Source organism: Aptenodytes patagonicus, chromosome 8 (genome assembly GCF_965638725.1).
Source record: "Aptenodytes patagonicus chromosome 8, bAptPat1.pri.cur, whole genome shotgun sequence".
Lineage (NCBI taxonomy): Eukaryota > Metazoa > Chordata > Aves > Sphenisciformes > Spheniscidae > Aptenodytes > Aptenodytes patagonicus.
In genome coordinates, this window is record NC_134956.1 from 15690742 (window position 1) to 15713704 (window position 22963).

Below are 22963 nucleotides of genomic sequence, written 5' to 3' on the forward strand. Positions count from 1 at the left end.
AAGCTCTACTATTACCACACTAGTGCTTGTTGACTTGTTAATTAAAAATGCAGGTCCATCAAGCTAGTCAGAAAATAAAAAACCTCCTCAGAAATGGTAGTCTCTATAGCTGCTAATTTTTGCATGCCTAAAGCCAGTTTAGTACACAAGAGAGTAAACTATAAAAGATGATTTTTTCTTTATGCAAGAGCAATGAACAATGAGTAATAAAAGGTATCAATTATTCATATTGCTTCCCAGCAGTCTGAATTTCAATAGGAGAAAAAAAAAAAAAAAAAATAAGAAGCTGTACTGCTTTTGAGTAAAAATGATTTGGTGAAATGCAGATATCTCTGAACAGAGAATTTGGATAAATATTATTAATTTGGAACTAAGAAAAACATATGCAGCTTGGGTTTTTTTCTCAATTTCTTAATAATATGGATTCTTTGCCAAAGTATAATTTCCAGAATTGAAAACTAAGATCAGAGAAGCCACTGAATAGCTCATACGTGGCATTACCATGCCAAAAACTGTTGCCTTGCAAGAGCTGATGCTTCTGGGAATGTTGAGAAACCACAGCTGGCCCTTTGCCTCCTTGGCTTGAATCAGATGTACTTACGCACCAACAGCTGAATATTTGAAGAAGACTTGCTTCCACAGACATGGGGCTTATCTCCAACTTACTGATGTTGGAAACATTGTGTATATTGGAATATCGGACAAAGTCAGATCCTTTTGCATTTTTTTTCCTTTTTTTTTTTTTAAAGAAAGAAGTAAGGAACAGTAATGAAAGGAACATGAAAATTGCAAGTGTCAAAAGTGTTTCAAAATGTTTATTAAGACTCATGAGCTAGTAAATATCATCTACCAATGAAGTAAACCTTTCCACAGGAATGCAGATTAAGCATTCAATGCTTAACAAGTTTTTATCTTGATGTACCCAAAGGGAAAGTAAAAATTAAATTGAACATATCTTCCTGCCATTTTTTCCTATTTCAGTATTCACCTATTCCCTCTCACTTATCCACATCTAAAAAGCATTCATTTTCATTTAGGTTTGGTAGCCATACTTTAATTCCACTGTGTTACTTATTATCTGAAAGAGTAAGAAGCACCCTGGAAGTAAGCAGAGAGCACAAACTGATAAGACAAAGTTCACAGAAGACTAATCAGCAGAAAAGCTGTATGTTGCCATTGAGAAGGCATAGCACCAAAAGAAGAACTGGAGAGAGCAAAGGCATGTTAGAATTTGCAAAGATCATTTTTAAAATATTAGAAATTGCTTTAATTATTTAAAGGACCAGAACTAGAGTTGCTAGGCAAAGATCAAAGATGACTACTGCAGATGCTGGGAGGACAAGAAGGATGGACTACAGATAGGGACCAGGTGCTCTCCCTAAACAGCATCTCAAATTACTGCTGCCAGACAGAACGCTGTCCTAGATGTGCCACTGCTCTCATGAAGGAGGATATTTCATAATCTAAGCCAACTGAATTGAAGCAGAAATGTTGACTATGACAACAAAGTAAGGACTAACAAAAGCGAGGGCATAGAGCGGGAAACCACTGCACTGGAAAGTGAGCAGAATTCTGTGTGAATACAATGATACAGAACCACTCTTATAAATCTCAAGACAACAGCTGATGGCAGGAAACATAGACAGACCTAGCAGCATCCAGCTTAAAATACTGAAATCACATTTTTGGTAGAACACATTTTAGAATTAGAGTTAGTACTAGATGAGTTAATGAAAGAAGTCAAAGAATAAAAACAATGGTTGCCCTGTACTGTATTCAAGCAGCTGCCATACCCATGGTAACAGTATTACACGGTTTGCAAGAGCTGCAACGGAAAGGCGTATTAGCTTTCTGAGCCTTAAAAAGGTAACCACTCTATCCATGACGCATTTGATGAATTTGTCCATTTTAGCTCTTCTTAACAGAAGGGGCTCAAGAGAAGTCTGACTTCTGTTTTATTCCTTCCCCAAAGCCCTTATATTATTACATTACAATGGTTTAGAATATTGATATAACCATGCATTTTTCTAAATAATAAAATATGAAGAAAAGAAAGGGCTAGGTTTCCCTTTATGGTATTTTCTTAATGAATTCAAGAGGGAAAAAAGGATATCAAGAGTTTATGAACTGTTTAAACATAAAGCCAAAGAATTATAGATAAAGTTCCAAACCATTAATCCATTATATACTGTGAATTGGATAACCCCAGTGAGATATCATTTCCAGAAATGAATCAAGCAAAGCCATCAGCAAATAGTTAACACTCTGAACCTCTGAAACATTCTTTGATTCAATTCAAGCTGCAAACCTCTATGTTTAGAAGCTAATTTACACTGGAATCTGGAATTTAATCATCTCTTCTCATGCATTTGAAAAAGGATGACTTTACTTCACATAGTCTAAATTAACTTTGAAATTTTGCTACACATAGTAATATAATATCTAGTCAGATATGCTGATCTTACCTGGAAGGAAAGTAATTGCTTGATTCCTCCTCTTAGTATTATCCTGATGCTGATAAAATTTCCCTAGGCAACACTATGAGATGCTCTGGACTTTGCTCAAATAGGGTAAAATGTACATAAAACCAAATAAAGATCATCAGTGATGGGAAAGAAACACTTTTTAGACAGGAGGAAAGAAGAAATGGAAGGGAAATAATTTTTTGTTTGATTCAAAGTTCACCAATTTCAAAAATAAATCAACAAAAGGCCATTGAAATAAATAAGAAAAAAGTTGTATTTGCAAAGTGAGTACAATGTTGAATTTTCCTTTTTAATTTCTTTATTGTTGTTACTTTTAAGTCAATAAAACTTCTACCTGTGCCGTTATTTACATCACACTTATTGCAAGAACACTACCAAAGTGATTAGCTACGGATTTCCAAAAGTGCTCTGAAGAATCCTGTGGAAGAGGAAATTCTGAGAAGTCTAGATGTTCATGCAGTAAATAAAGGGGCAAGCTTATGATTTTCTCTTCCTCAAGAAACAAATTCTGCAATCACTAACAAGGAAGAAAAAAAACCATAATCAATATGAAGAGAGTCTTCCTATGCTTCAGACTGTATGAAGGCAGATGTGTTTTCTGATAAGAGTCTTCTAGCTCGGGAAGAAAAATGTCAAGTATTAGCACGATCTAGTGGGTTCCTTCTTGTTCAACATTTGAAGAGAATAGCAAGTTCTTTGATCCTTCTAAGCTAAAGTCCAGACCTTCACAGAATCACAATGCAGTCAGGCCCTCTCTTAATAAAGTAAACCAGTGTGATATTAGAAGAAGTTATTATTAGTTAACATACTAAACACTTAAACTGGTTTATTATCACCATGCCGGGCTCTACCGATCCACAGGAGTTCATACCAATGATCTTTCCACAGAACAGGATCTGAGAGCAGCCATTTTTAAGGAGAGTAAGGAATTCTCCAAGAAGAAATTCTATAGATGGATATTTTAAAAAGAAATTGCTGTAAGGGGATGGGAATTGTTAATTTTATTCTTTGTGACTCTAAAGTGAGAAATTCTGCATGCAGCAGAATTACACAAAAGGGGAAAGCAGCTTCCCGTATTTTTTGTCAAACTGGAATAAACAAGTTGCGGTATCTCCATAAAGCATACTGGTTCACAGATTGAAGCAAAGCTTTGCTATTTCTACAGGGTATTGGTTTCTTCCGTTAAAGAGTAAGCAAATGCAATGAACTCCCAATTTATTTACAGCATATTCATATTAATATTATCCCCTTCTCACTTATTCCTCCCAAATTAGTAATTAAAATGTTGAGGTTTGATACTGGATTCTTAAATATACATTCCACAAATCACAGCTATGCATTCATATTATCTCCGTATAACTTCAACCAATTTTAAGCAAAATAACATTTGCACTTTCCAGCTTTCACAAAAAGTGTATGTATTTATAGTTCTATACTATTTCTTATCCTTCATAACGCAAAGTACATTAGGCATAACATGCCTTTATTTGCAATGGAATACAAAATGTTAGCTAAGTGTATCAAGTCCTTTGTGATGTACTTATGTACCCAGTAAGCCAAACAGTAATATCATCTGTAGATAAAGAACAATGCCCAATATTGTAATCTTTACAACACAAATTAATGATCGTCCGCTACACGAAGATGCTAATCCACTCCATAGTGAAGCACTGGAGAGTATTATATACATCTTTTTCTTTTTTTTCTTTAAATTGCCAAAATAAAACGTCATTATTTACCTATAAAATCACTTCTCTTCTGCCTCTTATGTTTAGTTAACTTGTAGTCAGCTCTCAATTGTTAATATAGCTTAAAAAGAGTGTACTGGGATTTTTCACAAGCAATTAAGGTCAATTAATGCTCAATACATTACTTTCCATTTGATAGCTTACACTATAGCAGATATCTAACTTATAAACACTTATTAAATTTCCTGCTTACTAAGCTAGGCTGAAGACTTCCAACTTTTTTTTTTTTCCCCTGTTAGATTTTTATTTTTAAAGTTATATGAAAAACTTAAATGTAACCATTTATTCTTCAACACATGTTTATCTAACATACATAAGTTTTTATTTAAAAACAAGTTTCTCTTTCTTTGGCCCTGAATGTAGGCAAACTGCAGGGTATCAACTTCTCTACTCAGAGGAGAGTCAATGGCTCTGCAGACAGCCTCAGTACACATCCACCCTAAGTTCCAATACAGAGACAAATAGCAAGGTTCAATCCATGACAGGAGTAATGCTCCAAGGTGACGACCAAATGTTGTGCTGAAACTTTGCTCCTCACTCAGAACATCACGTTGCATCAGCGTTATTCAGCTAACATGGAAATTGCAATCCATTCACTTATGAGCCACAGCCACCAGCAGTTAACCAGGCAGATAAATAACTGAACAATAAGTCAGTTATTATTATAATATACATATTATTATATATATATAAAAATTAACCTTTAACAGCAGCATGTAGGAGGAATCCACAGCACTTGGTTCCAGCCAACAATGAATGCATTTAAGATCACCCTGCACCTTTCTTAAGAACAGCAAAGTTGTGTTTAATTAGCTTTAATGTTATTAAAAACATCAGAACCTATAATCATTCATGCCATTGACAAACTGACCTCTGTGGCTTTGTTGTTGTTATTAATAATACAGTAATGATAGTAAATTATAAGTTTTCATGCATGCAGCTTCTTTTAGTGATTAACTAAGTAATGTCTAATTTCATTTAAGAACAAATACATTTCTGCCTTCAGGAAAAAAAACTGAGAACTAACTCATATAAGCAGATATATGTATATCTGGTTTACAATTTAAGAAAAAAAAAAAAAAGCTTTTAAGGTAATTTTCCAGGAAAAATGTGCAGCCAGAAAACTAAAAAAAGTTTGAAGGAAAAAGGATTGAAAAACAGAAGGAGTATAAATTGTGGGAAACATTTATGACAACACGAGTTCTCAAAACAAATGCTATGGATAACAGATGCAGAAAATTCAAATATATGTGAACTATTTTGACTTAGTATTCTTTTTAATTTGCATTTGACAAGTCACAGAAGGTGAAAGGCTAATCTGAAAGAGTTATTTCCAAAATGGATTCCTACCCCACAGTCTTTCCTGTATGCAGAAATTGAGCTTTGTAGGTATTACAACAAAAATGACTAACGACCCTTGACATTAGAATTTAAAATGTCCTTCATGCAAATACACTGGTTCCCTCATTCTTTTGTAATACAATAGCAAGCAGGTATTAGAATTGGGGGGGGGGGAATAAAAAGGAGATGCATGGAAATTACACAATGAAGTAGTTTCATTGCGATATTGAGAGGAGTATGAAATGAATACAAGATAACACGGAGAGAGGAGTCTAGCAAGCCTTTTCCCCCTCAAACTATCCATTCACTTTGATTGCCCTCATTGCAAAAAAAAGATTTAAAAAAAAAAATAAAATTACATGATTTAATCTGCTCAGCAACAGCTTAAATAGCAGGAAACAATAATTAATTTTAGCGAGAAAATGAGAGGTTTCTTAAAGTGATAGTGTCAAATGAAATTGACCCACAACTTACATACAATCACATCAGCTTTTTGAAAAATTGAGCAACAGAATTTCCATATTTTAAAAAACTAGAAATTAACATTTAATATAAGAAGTCCTTTGTCTTTCAGTACTTTTAGCACAAACACGGCTGGACTCCATCGTTATGTGAGTGTCTAAAGAGTGAAGTTACAAAGGATGGCTGCAGAAGCTCAGAGTTTGCCTCTAAAAGGGGAATCCCTCTCTGCCCCCGGAATTCCTCTTCCATGTCCCCTGTCCTTCCAGACATGCTCCCTCTGCTCAGCTCTGGCACTCAGCATGCCCTTCGGAAAGCACACTCAGACCCAGCATAATGCACACTTTGTGTTAGGTTACAAGTTGAGTTAGTTCAGGGATGGGTTTAATGCATGCCAGAGTGGGGAGGGCAGAGAAACAGGTCCCCTGCCACTGGCAGGGAGTTGTTCGAACAGCTTAGCTGTCCCACATAACTTCCCCTTAAATGCAGGTCAATGACAATTATTTGGGTTTCCAAACTTCAAGAAACAGAATAGGAAACAAAAAAATAAGCATCTGTAATTTTAAAAATATTTTTACAACTATTGTTGTAAAATAAAAAAAAAAAGAAAACTAGCTACTCTATCTAAACTATAAAATAGGCTGCAGATGGAAAGAACAAGTGACCCTTAAACTTTAGTTTAACTACATATTACACAAGACAAATTGGACAAGCAAAACAATTTGCTTTGCAGAACTCACACAAGGAAATGCTATTTGCAGAAGTCTAAAAATGTTCTCCCAATATTGTGTGGTATTTGAATTATCTATTATATCAAGAGGCAAAAAAATTAAACATCTGGAAAATCAGATCCACTTGTCATGAAAAGAAAGTTTCTGAAGAACAAAAGAGGCTCCAAATTGAACTTCATCAAAAAACAATGCAATTGCACTAGTATCAAAATTTAAATGGGAGAAGAAATGCAAGATATAAAGGTTCTGAGACTATTTCTTGTAAATTAGAAAGATAACCTTTCATGGGTTCTTTGCTGAATATTGTGTACAGCAAGGACCAGAAGTACCAGAACATCAGTCATCATCTAACATAGGGTCTGTAAAGGATTGTTAAAATTCCTAGTTACGATCTATGACTGCTTTTGAACAGAAAGATAAATGTGTTGAAGAAATTAAGAACTGGATAAAACAAAGTCATTATTGAAGACTCTGGAAGCTGCAAAGCTGTAGGAAGAAAATTCCAAGCAGGAATATTTTCAACTTAAGTACTCTAAAAGGAAACAAAAGGGGGGGGGGGGGGGAGTCAAAGCATGAAGCAGTTCTCTCAACAAAATTTTCATAGTCAAAGGTTGTTGTCATGTTTTTGGACTATGTTTAGAAAGCCTTAATATCTAACTACAATCATTAGACCAACTCTCACCTCAGAGATATGTTTCTTTGTATAGGACTGGAAAAGGTACTTTCACAGAAGACAACCCCTCAAGAAGCTTTACAGAGTCTTGAGCCCTTCATTTCAGAAGCTTACAGGGAACACAGAAGTACTACTTCATTTACTAGATGACCAGAGAGAGCAGTGAACCCATCACTGAAAAGCTGACGTATGCCAAAACACCATACTGCTAAACACCTAGCTGATGCGATCACTCTTTTCCTCCGAGAGGAAAAATACATTTTCTGCTTTATTAGTGTATCACTATTGTAATAAGGTGCAACTCCAGCCATGGAAATTACAGTAGGGAATAACGGTCATCTACGTGTCTTTACAGAAAGGGACACGATTCTCCTTGTAACATGTACAGCTCATAAAACATAAGCATGCTAACATGGCACGTTAAACCTGGTGAACTGGAAGTTCTTTTATGAAGGCAAGTCCGGTTATCTGTTTGGTGGGCAGTAAGTCATGCCATCCTGCATGTACACAGCACAGTCACAGAAGAAAGCTGTCTCCATGGCACTCGGAAGTTAATGCAGCCCTTCCTCAACTTGTGACATTGGGCGTATCATCACAATAGTCTAAGAAAAACTGGAAAGGATCTCAGTACGTAATCTCACATGCCCCTTTACGTACCCTTTTTTTCTTTTATGTTTACATCCAGTTGAAGAATACTTCAGCACTAACACAGCCATCAAACCTTCTCCTTGACATGTGAATTCACAGATTTTCCAAGGTGTATCCACTGAATCATGTCAGAATTTAGTCACTGAATGCCAGTTACATCACTTTTTGTTAATCCCTTTGTTCCTTTAGCCCAAGGCTAGTATTTCTTTTGATCAATATAAATCTTTTCTGTCATCTTATTTTTGCTGTCACTCTGTGAAGTATTATGTTGCTGAGCCAAGATCTTCATTTATCCCTGGTATTGCAGTCCTGTCCCTCCTGACAGTTACCCTGTGAATATATCATTATCAATCTCCCTGATCCTCCCAGGTTTGTACATAAATTCACCTTTCAGGAATTGACTTCCATAAAGTCGTAAGTCCCACCCCATTAAATGCTACCTGCTGCAACAGAGGCCTTACTTGAATCATAGAATCATTAAGGTTGGAAAAGACCTCTAAGATCATTGAGTCCAACCGTCGACCCAACACCACCACCCACTAAACCATGTCCCTAAGTGCCTCATCTACTCATCTTTTAAATGCCTCCAGGGATGGGGACTCCACCACTTCCCTGGGCAGCCTGTTCCAATGTTTCACCACTCTTCCAGTAAAGAAATTTTTCCTTACATCCAATCTAAACCTCCCCTGGCGCAACTTGAGGCCATTTCCTCTCGTCCTATCGCTTGTTACTTGGGAGAAGAGACCAACACCCACCTCACTACAACCTCCTTTCAGGGAGTTGTAGAGAGCGATGAGGTCTCCCCTCAGCCTCCTTTTCTCCAGGCTAAACAACCCCAGTTCCCTCAGCCGCTCCTCATCAGACTTGTTCTCCAGACCCCTCACCAGCCTCGTTGCCCTTCTCTGGACACGCTCCAGCACCTCGACGTCCTTCTTGTAGTGAGGGGCCCAAAACTGAACACAGTATTCGAGGTGCGGCCTCACCAGTGCCGAGTACAGGGGCACGATCACTTCCCTACTCCTGCTGGCCATAGAATCATAGAATCATTAAAATTATTGAAAGTAGCACTATTGAGAAACATGTTTGCGGTATTCTATGGTGAAGAGAGCCATTCAGCAACAGTCAAGTGGGGACGCAAGGAGTTCAAATCACGGATACTGGAAGCTCCGCCTAATTTTTCACATCTATTCAAAGTGATATTTAATTTAATACTTAGTGCAGCACCACTTCTGACTTTATACTGGAACACCTCTTTGTGCTTAAATAGAAAAAGTTACAGAAAAAAAAAAGAAAGTTTTTAATTTTATATACTTAGCACACAGTAAATATGAGACAAGTATTTGTATGCGCAACAGTTAGACCTTACAAATCTTTGCATGCATACAAACATGAAGCTGAATCCTTTCCATTTAAAACAGCTGAAAATTCAAGGGGTTTTTTCTCTGCACTGCTACCCAGTATCAAAATCCAACATTTTTCATATCAGCTAAACAGAACCCCAGTCCAGAGCTGGGAGGAAGATAATGGATATAGCTTTCAGAAACACTGTCATCACTGGGACAGATTCATAGCTGTAATAAACTGTAGCAATGCTATAAGAGTATTATCACTCATCACTCTTCATAGTGCAACACATTTTTCACTAATTCAGAAAACATTCAAAAGTTGGTGTCTTTTTGTGCTTTTCCTTCTCCATCCTTCTCGTGTACACTCCAGAAGATGATGAAAAATAGCTCTTATTAACCATACAGTTCTCCAGCCAGAGGAAATAGATAATGAGAATATTTAAATACTAGCACTAATCAAAACTTTTTTCCCGCCCCCACCTTGCTCTTATTCACTTGTTAATACTACTATTCTTGCATTTTGTTCTCTGGATAATAAGCCCATATACATAAACAAATACATACATATATTTATGTCTGTATTTAACACCAGTGTAAGACAAATTGAAATATTTATTTTCTTTCAACCCACCCAAAAGCTGACAAATTCTGTAACAGTAAACAATGTCCTACTCTTTATCATACCACACTATGATGACAGCAAAACAAAGTAACCTCTACATGGACACTACCTTCTGGGTTTGGTAATTAAATCCAATACTACCATTTCAAGCTTCTCATGAGTATCTTCAAACCCAGAAAAATTTCCAGAACTATCATTCTCACATTAGACAGCTTAGTTCTTGGTCTTGGCTCAGCCAAACACCACCACATTTGTTGGCATGAGCAGCTAATTTTTGGTAGGCTTTCCTACATCTATTCTTTTAATTACCTAATTATCTCCAATTTTTGAGCAGACAACTGTATTACCATAGCAAATAATAAGGGTAATCACATGCATAAGCAAACCAGACAAGGATACTAATGTATATCCTTGTCCCGTTCCCTTGCACATGTGATTTCCACAGCTACAGCCATTCAGACCTTCAATACAAAGCAAGATCATCAGGATGTCCTCCCATCATCTACAGGGGTTTTGGGTAGTTGTTTTGGGGCTTGGGGTGTGTGTGTGTGTTTTAGGGTTTGTTGGGTTTTTTTAAAACATTTTCAACATACACCTGTTCAATTCTACCAAACTTTCCAAGTCTCATCAAAATGCTAATTTCTTTTTTCGCCAAGTACGTTCTGCCAGTGTTCCTGCATGTTTACTTATAGTAAATAAAACCCCTTTTGATATTTATATGCCGAGATAACACTATTTACTCATGGTAGCGAAATGCTTGATCAATATTTCAGAAGGGAAAAAAAAATTACATCGAGTAGCGATGTACAGTTTATTAATGGTAGGAAATCTCCACAAGCCAAGTTAGGATATAATTAACAACTTATGGCTAAAACAGCAGGTAACTAGATAATTTAATTATTAAGAACATCTGTCAGGAAATGTTCTTGTTTCCAGCACCCATTTCTATTGTGTGGTTTTATCATCTTCTTAAAAAAAAAATTATATTATCCTGCAAACAATGGTGGGGGTTTTTTGTGTGTTTGTTAACAGCAAATGATAAAATACCACTTCTGAGGCCATCATGTTCTCATTCTTCTGAAAAAATTCTCCTTAGTCAACAGAGAGCAGACAGGCCTGTCCTCCCACAAAGACCATTAATATTTATTTATCCTGATACAACTGAAAAAGTATGTGATAATTATAGACACGGGCCAATTTGGAGCTCATTATCTCCACACTTTTTTGTTTGTTACTGCATTTTTCCATGACTGTCTGTAACTTGGCAAAGCATTCTTCCTTTATTATAACTCAGTGTATTTTATGTCTTCTCATATGAAGCATGCAACACAAAAATAATCTTCACTTATTGTATAATAGTAATATAGAAATGCACTGTCTGGTATACTTCATTGCCTTAATGGATTTTAAAAAGGCAGATTTTGTTTTTCCTTAGTCCAAAAAATTCATCATAACTGAACTAAAATACATTTTCAGAACATCAGATCATTTGTTGTCTTACTGATGACTATGCAAGTAGGCAACAATCTTTAAAGTTAGATCCTTGTACCATTGTTCTTCTGAAGCTTTAATTGATGGAAAAATTAAATTTTATTCAAAAAGAAAAATCAGAAACAAAAATAGTATTTATTTTCTTCAACATGATATATTAGCAATAAACAACTGCAGTAATTCAGCAGAATTATTATGGAGCCTCCCAATAATAACCCGCCACAGTGCCCATCAAACCAGGTGAGCCTTCACTCTCTGCAGTGAAATGTACACTGCAGCAGATGTAGATCAAGAGTCACTTTCTGGAGCGTGAATGGATGAAAACATAAATATATAATCCCTAATACATAATAATCCCAGTTTTGTATACTCTCTTCCACAAAGGGAAGCATTTCACCTTTACTATAGGAAACAGAAGAAGTCAGCTTTAGCATTTTTGTTCTAGCAGCTCTTGTGGTGACGTGAAATTGTGGCAAATAATAAATACTGAATGTTTTTTAAAATTTACAATCTTTGGAGACTGTCATTTAAGGGCTAGATTATACTACTATTTATTATTCAAGGGGCATAATCAGTGAACACCTTAATTGTGTTTAACATCTAAAATAAGCAAGAATGCCAACAGAAAATAATCATCGGTTTAAATAGGACCTATTTTAACTATAACTGTAACCAAGACAGTTATAGTGTTAATAATTCAATTTTGCTTGAAAACCACTCTCTCATGACTGATTTATACAGACTGAAGTAGGCATATGTTAGGCTACAGGTGGATGTGAGGTCGTAAGAAACCACTTTACAGTCTTCCCAGAAGTACAGTGTCAAAAAGGTCACCTGTGGTAAAGGATCTTTTGGATTAGTCTTTCAAATCAATGCATGAATTAAAGGCAATTTACATATAAATGGGCTAATACTCTGGCTTTGAAATTAGATGAATTTTTAAGAAATATAAGAAACAGCAGAAAAGGTCAGTTAGGCATTAAGTATACACAATGCAATTTTTAAAAACTGCTTGTCTTGGAACTACGTTTCTTGTTTATTAATACTTTGTATTCACAGCCTGTTTTGCTCAGACAGGTACTGCCAGCTATTTGTGAGCAAACACAGAAAAATGATCTATTTAGGAATATCAGATTTGAGGTAAGTATGGTCTAAGGCTTAGAAAGTGAAATTTTCTTAATATTAACATAGTTTGAAAGCATTTTTGTTTTCATAAGGCAAAACTAAGAAGCTTTAGTCAAAGTCAGTGAAGATTATCATATACTGGAAAACAAACAACAGCATCTTAGGGAGACTTTTCATTTTCTCCCTCATACAAATCAAGGTTCCAGTATGGCTTGATTTCTCCCTCTTTTGACCCTTATGACAAGAACGTCTTATTCATCCCTATACAGCAGAACCTCCACTGGATTTTATTGTGCCTAACAGCCCAAATGCATGCCACAGACAAAGGCAACATCTAAGAATTAACCTTCAGTTTTGTGTTTGTGCATACATGCGTATGTGTAAAGAATCTTTTGGAGTCAGGATTTTTCTTTCTCATCTTCAGAAAGAATCCTTAAATCTACTGTTTTATTTAACATGGACATTCTTTCCTTAGACATTGTTTTATATTATTGTCTCTTTCCGTAAAGAAGTCATTCCTAACTCCTACATGCTGCTGCTTTTTCACCACAGTACACCTTGGCGATGACCCTTTACTTTGCAGAATTAGGAAATGACAGTGATATGGGATCCAGTGTTGCATTAAGAAAAAGACGTAAAACGCGTAATTACCTCCCTTTTGGATATATCTGTGTAATTAAATAGCATGTTCAACTTCCTGTTCATGGATGGCACAGAACTCAAATATAAAGATATAGTCAAACAATGGACACTGAAATAAAGTACCTTCTTCAAGGCCAAGGTTAGACAGACAGTGCTTGCTCAAACCATCTAAGCATGCACCTCAAACCACCACCCAGCACCATATAAATACAAACTAACAACATGGTTCAATGCTGAAGCCGTTTTACTAATGGTACTTCTGGATTCTCAGCATTCATGCCATTGACTTGATGTTTTGTCAACACTGAGATGGATCACGTTCAGTGGATTTGTTTTTCACAGCTGGGCTTGGGATAAAAAGAGGGAAGCATTATTACCAGGATTAAATAACACACACGCACAAAAAAAAAATCTCAAAAAAGAAGTAGCGACAGTAAGATAGCAAGCAGTGCTGATGCACAGGACTGGCTATAGATGGGATGACATGAGTAATAGCCAAAGTACTTCTCTACAACCAAAAAGAAGAAATAATATTTTAAAACAGAAGGATTGCTTGTTAAAAAGCACCGAAGACTTACAACTTACGTTGCACCATAAGAATAATCCTTCTGATAATATCCTGCAGTATTTAATAAAGACAAAACCAGCATGTCACAGACATTAACAATACTGTTCTATGAAAAGCTTCAAAAACATTTATTATAAAGTTCATAATCTTTTCATACAGTTAATTTTAAAAATTACAGAATTCTAAAGAAAATATGATTATCTAATCAACCTTTAGGATAGTTTCCTTAGAAAGCCTGTTTTCTATCATACTGCGCAGTGCAAAACTGAATTTTATGTGGTAATTATTAAATTGGTCCCTTCCCTTACAGGAAGGCAAAAGAAATCAACAGATGCTTGCAATGAGCCCTGCAGCAAGGCACAATCAAAAACAATAAAATTTTGTAGTTTGAGTTGATTTCAGAAGATAAACAATGAAGTTGTACAGATACAAATAGAATTCTGAGGCACATAAAAGGAGTAATAAAGTAAGGCATAGAAGATACACTACAACTAACAAACTGTGGGTAAGTGGTAACAGTATTATTAAGACTATTACTTAGTTAAGTGTTCAAGTAACCAGTGAGTATCAGATGACTTACGTCCTACATAAAGCGTATACTTTATCAGAATCAGATCAGTTTTAGCTTATACTACAGAACACAACCTTCTCAAGACTGCAGGCAGCTTAGCTTTGGAAAAAATAAGCAAAAAAAATATTTTTATTAAAAAGATATCCAAGAGACTCAAAAGAGAAAAGTACTTCCCAGTAATTTGATGAAGAATTCTGATATTAGAGAAAGTATTAACCATAAAGGAACAAGGGACACCATATGTCCAGTTCCTATGAATGTATTATTACAGGACAGACTCCTTATCACAAGAGCAAACTGGGCCCTCAAATATAAAAGACAATTTAAGATAGTTAAAAAGATGTTTAACAACAGTTCTAACAAAGAATTTGACTTTTTTTTGTTCTCTTCTTATGGTACATTCATTCTTACAGAATCAAAAATAGCTTAAACCAGTTACTGCAAAGTTGAGAGAAAATTCACACAGATTTACCTTGACAAATTACCGTTCTGTGCGGATACTTTTAAAGCAGGTAGATGAACTTGTACAGCAATTCAGTTGATAAAAATGCTAGATTGTTTTTGGTATGTAACTGGCTTTTTCTAGTGCAGATTATGCCCATAGATGGGGTCATTTCTTTAGTTGCCAATTTTACAGAAACATCTTTTGAGTAAAAGCTACCATGGAAAAAATACTGAAAATTTAATCCTATAGTACCATGGGTTCAAATGCAACAAATACTACTTATTTATACAATTTTGAATGGTTTCATGCATGAACATGTTGTAAGTTAGAGGAATATTATCTAGTGCATATATATGAGACTCAGAGCACATGTGGAACAATGATCCCATTTCCAATCACTGCTTTATGAGAAATATGCAAAAATAAAGATATAAAGATATCACTCAATCATGCAGGTACTGGAAGATCTGGGATAATAATAATAATAAAAAAAAAAACTTAGAGGAATGAGGTCTAGCCTTTGGAAAAAGAAATTAACAGCAGATCTTGCCAAGTTACACTAGAACTTTGTAAAAGAACAAAAGGTATGGTTTATAAGGCTATAGCAGCTTGTGTCAAATATAACAACAAAGGGCATGAACTTAAGCAAAGGAAAGGTCATCTTCAAAGAGAATGTTGGAAGAAATGCTTTACACAGAGAATAGTTACGATGGAAAATAAACCACTATGACAACCTTTGCAACAAGTGATATAAACTTTAAAAGGTGACAAGCATTTGAAAGACAGTTATTGTGCAAATAGAGAAAGAGGGAGAGAGAGATGTCTGGCCTTTTCAAAAATAGGCTTTGCATCCATCCATCTTTAAATCGCCAGCATTACATCCCTATCTACTGTCTCATAAATCCACTACAAGAGAAAATTGACACCAAACTAAACTGAAGGATCTAACAAGAAGATCCTGACAGTTGAAATGGGTCTTACGGATTCCATCTCCAAACGTTATTGCCTGAACTCACTCATTTCAGTGAAGGAATAAATCTTGTCCCATCTATTTCAGAGCTTCATTTCTCTTTTAATGATTCTTCCATTTTAACAAGTTTTGATTCAATAATTTGGGTGTTTTAAACCAAATGTATAATCTTAAGTGGCTACCCATCACAAATACACTGAAGTTGCATATTAAAAAACTTAATTTTTATCTTGTGTCATCTGGACATCACCCTGAATCCCACATCTTTAAAAGTCAGAAAAATATTATTTTTACCAATTCTATGAAATATCAAGAACAGTTGAATACTACTTTTTAAGCTCTGACCAACTGCAGAACAGGCAAGGGAAACTGTCATAATGCAGGCAAGCCTCTGAGGAATTCCAAGCTACGTTTGGAATTGTGTCCTCAGGAAGGTTCAGAAGGAGTTTGACATCATCTTTGTTACACATTCAAGGGCACACATATACAGTTTCAAAAGTAAAAAAAAAACCTCTCACCATAAGAAGTCTCACTGAAACAAATATAATCAAGTCAAGACGGCCCCAGATGCTCAGATCTTCAGTGAGGGGATCAATAAAATAGTTTAAATTACAGGATTCCATTAAAAATTAACTCCACTGTATCCTACCACAATGCAAGACAGAAAACAAACTCTACTAACCATAGCCACCTGCTTACTTAAGAGGGAAACTGCTTCTGGAATTCACATTTGTTATTATCTGTGCTAACAGATTCTACTATGAGATTGGTCTTGGGTTACCATCATTCAGTAGCGTTGCTAATAAGAACAATTTTTACCATAATCAGTGTATTTTACAAAGCATAAAGAAGTTGAATGGTTCTTAAAATCTTCAATAATTTGTGTTGATTTTCACCATGAAGATGATAATATATTAGTTTACCAGATGTCAGACTATGCAACGGATCATTAACAAAAGGGTATTTTCTGAATACTTCCCAAATAAATACCAGCTGGTTTATTATCAGCAAGCAGACATAGTCACAAGCATCTCTTATCTGATTCACTTAACTGATGTCAAATACATCATGTATTAAAATCTCTAATGTTCATTTATAACTTGTCTCAAAAGCAGTACACTATATACACTATCCTGCAAAGATACAAAATGATACAATCACTATTTTCAGACCTTAAAAAAAAAAAATAGGAGTTTAGTAAAATTTTTAAGATTTATTTAAATGGAAAAAAAATTATTATGTTACACAACTATTCCAGATGTACCCTAGAGGTGATCTGATTATAAGATAAGGAATAGCCCATTTCTCATCTGTCAAGAGTACTTTGAAGATCAAGACAGTTGAAGAGAATAATTTCAATGGATTAATAACTTTAGGCCACTGCATTTGTACAATCATATCCACACATTCGAAATAGAGACTAAACCCAATATACTTGGCTATCTGGAATTTGCTGTATATTTTGGGCAAGACAATATTGATTGCCTGACAATCAGCTGCTGCTCCTCTTACAGACAGGCACCTGACCCTTGCACATCTCCAATGTAAGTATAGAACTAACAGCTATCACCATTGCCTTGTTGCAGCTAGTGAAAACATGTGCAAGTAGTACTTATATCACCTTCCAGTCCCTTTCCAAGGGAAGAGGAAGGGGAAAATGGGGGGGGGAACCCAAAACCAACAACAAAAAACCACATTGGAGCGGAGAAAAAAAAACCCACACCATTCTCAGCATTCAACTATTTCTTTTTACCTCCTTCGGGGAGCAAGCTGGCTTTAACAGACTCAGTCTCTAGTGTCTGCCTCTTTCTCACTGTAATTGTAAAGCTGGGATCAAGGAAGACACATCTATTCGTTCCTCTCTGTCACTGAAATGAAAATGTCTCCTGCTATTTCGTTAGCTTTGAGTAACCCTCCGCTGGACAAGACCTCATTTCTCTAAGTAAAGCATAGCTTATGAGGGGAAAACCAGGAGAAAAAAAGATTTATGGAAAAGGAAAAGGGTACAACTTTAAATTTTGTTTCCCTTTTGCAAGTGACCTGTTTAAAAAAAGAAAAAGTTCTCGGTCACAGTTAAGGAAGTAGAAATTCCTCAAACAAAGCACAAACTGAAGAAGCAATTTCACCCCATCACCAAAAAGCAACAGTTACTTCCAAGAAAAGTTGATAATGACAGACCATCCCCAGCTTTATACAAAGGAAAAGGGATAAATATCAACATATGTGATAGCTGCTGGTTATCAGAGTGAATAATTTAGAACTCATTCACTAGGTATGTGTCTGCCAATACATCAATTGCTTGAGTTGCTCATTCCACAGCTGAACTACTGCACAAGAAGCAATTTCAAAACTATTTTTTACATAATGCTTAACAGTTAATCAAAATGTATCCATTGCTTTTCAAATGAACCATTTTTCTTTTCACATTACACATTTAATAATGGGTTTATTCTTAAACTGATTGATGATAATTCTTTGTCTTCATAAAAATACAAATGGAAGAGGGAGAAGTTCGATATCCCACCCTCCTGCAGCATGTTCATTTTATGCCACTCAGTGAATCAAAGGGCAAGCAAGTATCTCTGGATATTATCTAGTTCATATTTTCACCCTATGGCAGGACAAACCCAGGTCACTTCTGTATTAGCCGTTTTACTCACCCCAGATGATCAAAGAACCTAAGAGCTGCAAGGTAGCCTGACAGAAGGTTTGTCCTAACCTCTTCAAATTCATAATGGGAAGATTATTGAGCTTCTGATCAATCTGCATGCTAGCCTTGCTGTATTTCTTATCTAACCTGAAACTCTGTTTAAATTTCAGTCTGTTCTGTTTAGGCCTAGGGGAAAGAAAAAAAAAAAAGGAAAAAAAAAGAGTATTTCCCCTCTTTGCAATGGTCATTTCTGGTTTTGAGGACATAAGGTTTTTGGGGTTTGTTTTTGTTTTTTTAACTACCTCAATTCTTAGGAATTTGGAGCCTGAGAAGTACTCAAGAAATGACAAATCAAATGAGACTCCTCTTTAACTAGTTCAGTTCTATATTAGCCAGAAAGAAATTTGTTTACAGAGTGGGAACATAGCATACTTCCCCCCACCCCCAACAGCTGAGACCATAGATGATTAATTGATGATATACCCAAGGCTTTGATACTTCAATACATTGTACCGCCAGCCACACACTCTATCTCATGCTTTCTTGGATAATTTCCATTGTACTCCACTGCAACTTACCAAACCAAATCCACAGTCCTATCAAAGAGGGGCACCATAACAAGACCAATGAAACCCAAATGTAAGAACCTTCTTTGCTTCCCAAATCAGAAATATCATGGTGGTTCCTTGTAAGAACTGAAGGTAGTTTTATATTAAGATTTTTCTTTTAGCATTAAAACCAGTGAGGTTTTTCCTCCCTGCAAAGCTAACAGTTCAGTATTGAAAGGTCTTGGTTTTGCTACGTAATTTCTTCAGGGAATTACTATTAAGTTACCAGTTCACTAGCATGACCACTTAAGGTCCCATTATTGCCACATGCATTTGAATGGAAAAGACTGAAGGCTTCGATGTCTGGAGATACTCTGGCTTGACTAAACTTTAATTTTAGAATTCATGTAGGCTGCACAATTCAGCTCCCCATTACATAACATTAGCTTGGTGAAGAACTAGAATATGCAGAAGAGAGCAAGAGAAGGTTTGTATTTGAGTGTACCTCACAACAGATTTCAGCAGAAAGTCAATCTCTCTTCAGAGGTTAGGGTGTACAGCTGGGTACTCTGTTTACCAATGCCAAGCCTCTTGGCTTCATAAAATCTGCCGTTGTGATCGGATTAAAATATTTTTGCAAGAGATACAGAGAAATAAGCTCTATCACAGATCGCAAAATAACCCTCAGCCCAGCTCTGTCTACTGGGGGTTGGACTCTCCAGCCTAATCTCTTATTCAAACAAAGAGCCTTATGTACAGCCCGTGTCCTGAGTATCTAAAGCTGCTTTGCATTACTGGATCTCTTGTAATCCTTCTGTTTCTTTCTAACACATTCTGATGCACAAGATTGTGCTCCCGGTTCAAAGATGAGGCATGTAGATTTAGAGACTCTCAGAGGTTGCTGTTACATGATTTACCTGGTTTGGGGTGGTTTTTTTTCCCCTAAGGTGTTTCCAAACACTGTTTAAATGGGTACTGAAATGGATACGTGTTGCATATCCCCCCCGTGACAATACATTAGCAATTTGGATTTTGTTATTCATTTCTTTGTTCATTGCTGTCAGGACCATGTGAAGAAATCACTGATGGGTCTCATGTCTCAGTGAACAGAGCAATATTGTCATATGAGAAATACACACTTACATTAGGAGGTTGCAGGAGGCTTCTTCTATTTATTTCTGAATCTTTATCTGAAAGAAGAAAACACAGCTTAGAGATCTTTAATAGAGAGGGTCACAAAACTGTTCAATGGAGAAATTCATCCATGAGTGCTCATTGTGGGGGAAGAGGTGTATTCTCCATGGGAATCTTACTGAACTCCTCAGAATAGAACAGTTCAGTCTTGGGGGGACTCAATTTCTATTTGATTTTTTTTTTTTTTTGCATATATTTACAAAAGCATACATTGCTTTACAGTACATACTTCTGCCACAAAACCATAAAAAAAATTCCAATAATCATTAACTTTTAGAGCATCAATTATCAGCTACCTGTTAAAGTACCAGTTGCCAAAATGTCTATTTATTAAAAAGTATCGTAATTGGAAACCATTACCATCAATACCATGTATTTTAGGATAACCATTAAACACAGATTTTGCCGTAAAGCAAAACCTTGATAGACCTATCATATTATTCAACATTATGTCTTGTCATTCAGATTTTCTTTTAAACCTCAGCCCAAAGATTACGAATTCTGAGTTTTAACTAGATCTGCTCTTTAAAACAAGTCACAACTCTATCCTTACAGAAAGCACAGCTAGCGCTAATCAATCTTCCGAAAGGGTTACATGAAAGGACATTAACTTCCCACTAATATACAGTAAACCAATGCATTGTCTGAAGAGAATGGAAAAGCAAAGGTATTTCTCATTTTTGTACGCTGTTAGGAGCTCCTTGTTAGGACCTGTTGTAACTGCACAAGTATTTTAGCTCCAAAGACAAGAAAAAAACTATACCATATAGCTCAATGCAAAGGATGATTAGAGTGATTTTGTAGTGTGCAAAGAATGGACAATATGACCCTATGCATTTCACTCTGAATTACACTAGCGCATTATAGGAGAATGGAGATTAAAAATTCCTGTCGCGCACAAGATGTATGCACCTACCTCTTATTATTTGGTGAAGGTCATGAGTAAGGCCAAACCTATGACTGCATTCTAGCTAAGTAATTCAGCACTCCCTTTTCCAAATGTGATTTGATAATGAGTTATTAGGAAATACGAGCCTGGAGTAAGAAATATGCCAATGTTTAGGAGACAAGTATATGCAACAATCCACACTGTTACTGTAAATTAGTGACATGAAGATTTCTCTAAGCACAAGTACAAAGCCACCATGAACAGAATTAACCTAATGTGGCATTTTGTCAGTCTACAGAGTGTTTAACAACACTGGAAAGTGCTCTTAGTAGTTTATTGATTCTACTAAATCCCTCTATCCAGGTGCACATTCTGTGGGACAGACATTTCCTTATCAGTAACTTGTCTATTGTTTTGTTGCCATCAATATGATTTACTGTCATCCAATAAAACCTTTTTGGTTTCATAAAAGTAATATAAGCATCTATAAAGAGGAAATATCTTGTTCCAGAAATGTAATTCCAGTGTTTGACTGTTGTTGAATCAGAAGAATGGAGAAATTCATACTTTGTTTTGTATTCTTCCAAAAGACTTTTCTCAAATGTAAACAAAAAATTAACAACAATGTGCACACCATTAGGTATTATGAAAGGTTAACAATATGGGAAAGAAAGGTTTAAAGAAAGTACAAATTCTGGTTGGTAGGGACACAGTATTTTAAAAAATGAGGACTCCTTAAAAGTACACTTGACTGCTAATGACCACCCTAGGATGTTGTCCTGGTTTCGGCAGGGATAGAGTTAATTTCCTTCCTAGTAGCTGGTACAGGGCTGTGTTTTGGATTTAGGAGGAGAACAATGTTGATAACACACCGATGTTTTAGTTGTTGCTGAGCAGTGCTTACACTAGTCAAGGACTTTTCAGCTTCCCATGCTCTACCGACTGAGAAGGCTGGGGGTGCACAAGAAGCTGGGAGGGGGCACAGCCAGGACAGCTGACCCCAACTGGCCAAAGGGACATTCCATCCCATGGGACGTCATGCTCAGTACATAAACTGGGGGACGAAGGAGGAAGGGGGGGGACGTTTGGAGTGATGGCATTTCTCTTCCCAAGTAACCATCACACGTGATGGAGCCCTGCTTTCCTGGGGATGGCTGAACACCTGCCTGCCGATGGGAAGCAGTGAATGAATTCCTTGTTTTGCTTTGCTTGTGTGCGTGGCTTTTGCTTTACCTCTTAAACTGTCTTTATCTCAACCCATGAGTTTTCTCACTTTTACCCTTCCAATTCTCTCCCCCATCCCACTGAGGGGGAGTGAGCGAGCAGCCGTGTGGGGCTTAGTTGCCGGCTGAGGTTAAACCACGACAGATGTTCACTTTAGTACTAGTACCTGGATTAGAACTAGCAGATGGCAGAGTTGACACCCAGTGTTTGGGTTTGGAGACCTAACTGAAATGCCCTGAAAAAAGCACTTAGGACTGCCCTAATTTCAGCAACTGGGAATGCTGCCAGAGCAACATACTCAGCTGACAAGTTCCAGCAGTTTCTGAGCACCATGTCTAAACCAGGATCTGCACTAAAAAAAAAAAAAAAATCTTCCTGAAATTGAGAAAGTAATAAAAGTACCTCCAAGGAAAAATAAGAATAAACTAATTCATGGATAATTGAATTTTAATAACTAACAATTCTCAGAAACCAAGACTGGAGAGAAGCAGCAATAACCAATCATTCCAGTAGCAATCCTCAAAGGAAGGTCAAAACACTAGGATACACTCCTTGAAACTGAGAGTTTTCTTCAGGAACACATCTTTAACAT

General features: G+C 36.2%; 1 protein-coding gene across 9 annotated transcripts in view; it reads right to left on the reverse strand.

The window, feature by feature from the left end:
• Positions 1 to 22963, reverse strand: part of FHIT (fragile histidine triad diadenosine triphosphatase) — a 638275-nt gene that overhangs the window by 485157 nt on the left and 130155 nt on the right. For 8 of the 9 annotated variants that reach the window (XM_076346544.1, XM_076346535.1, XM_076346541.1 and 5 more), the window contains one exon: positions 20208 to 20254. The exons of the other annotated variant lie outside the window; for it this stretch is intronic. The gene's annotated coding sequence lies outside the window, so the exon portion shown is untranslated. The remainder of the gene's footprint in view (positions 1 to 20207; positions 20255 to 22963) is intronic. 9 annotated transcript variants of the gene reach the window in all.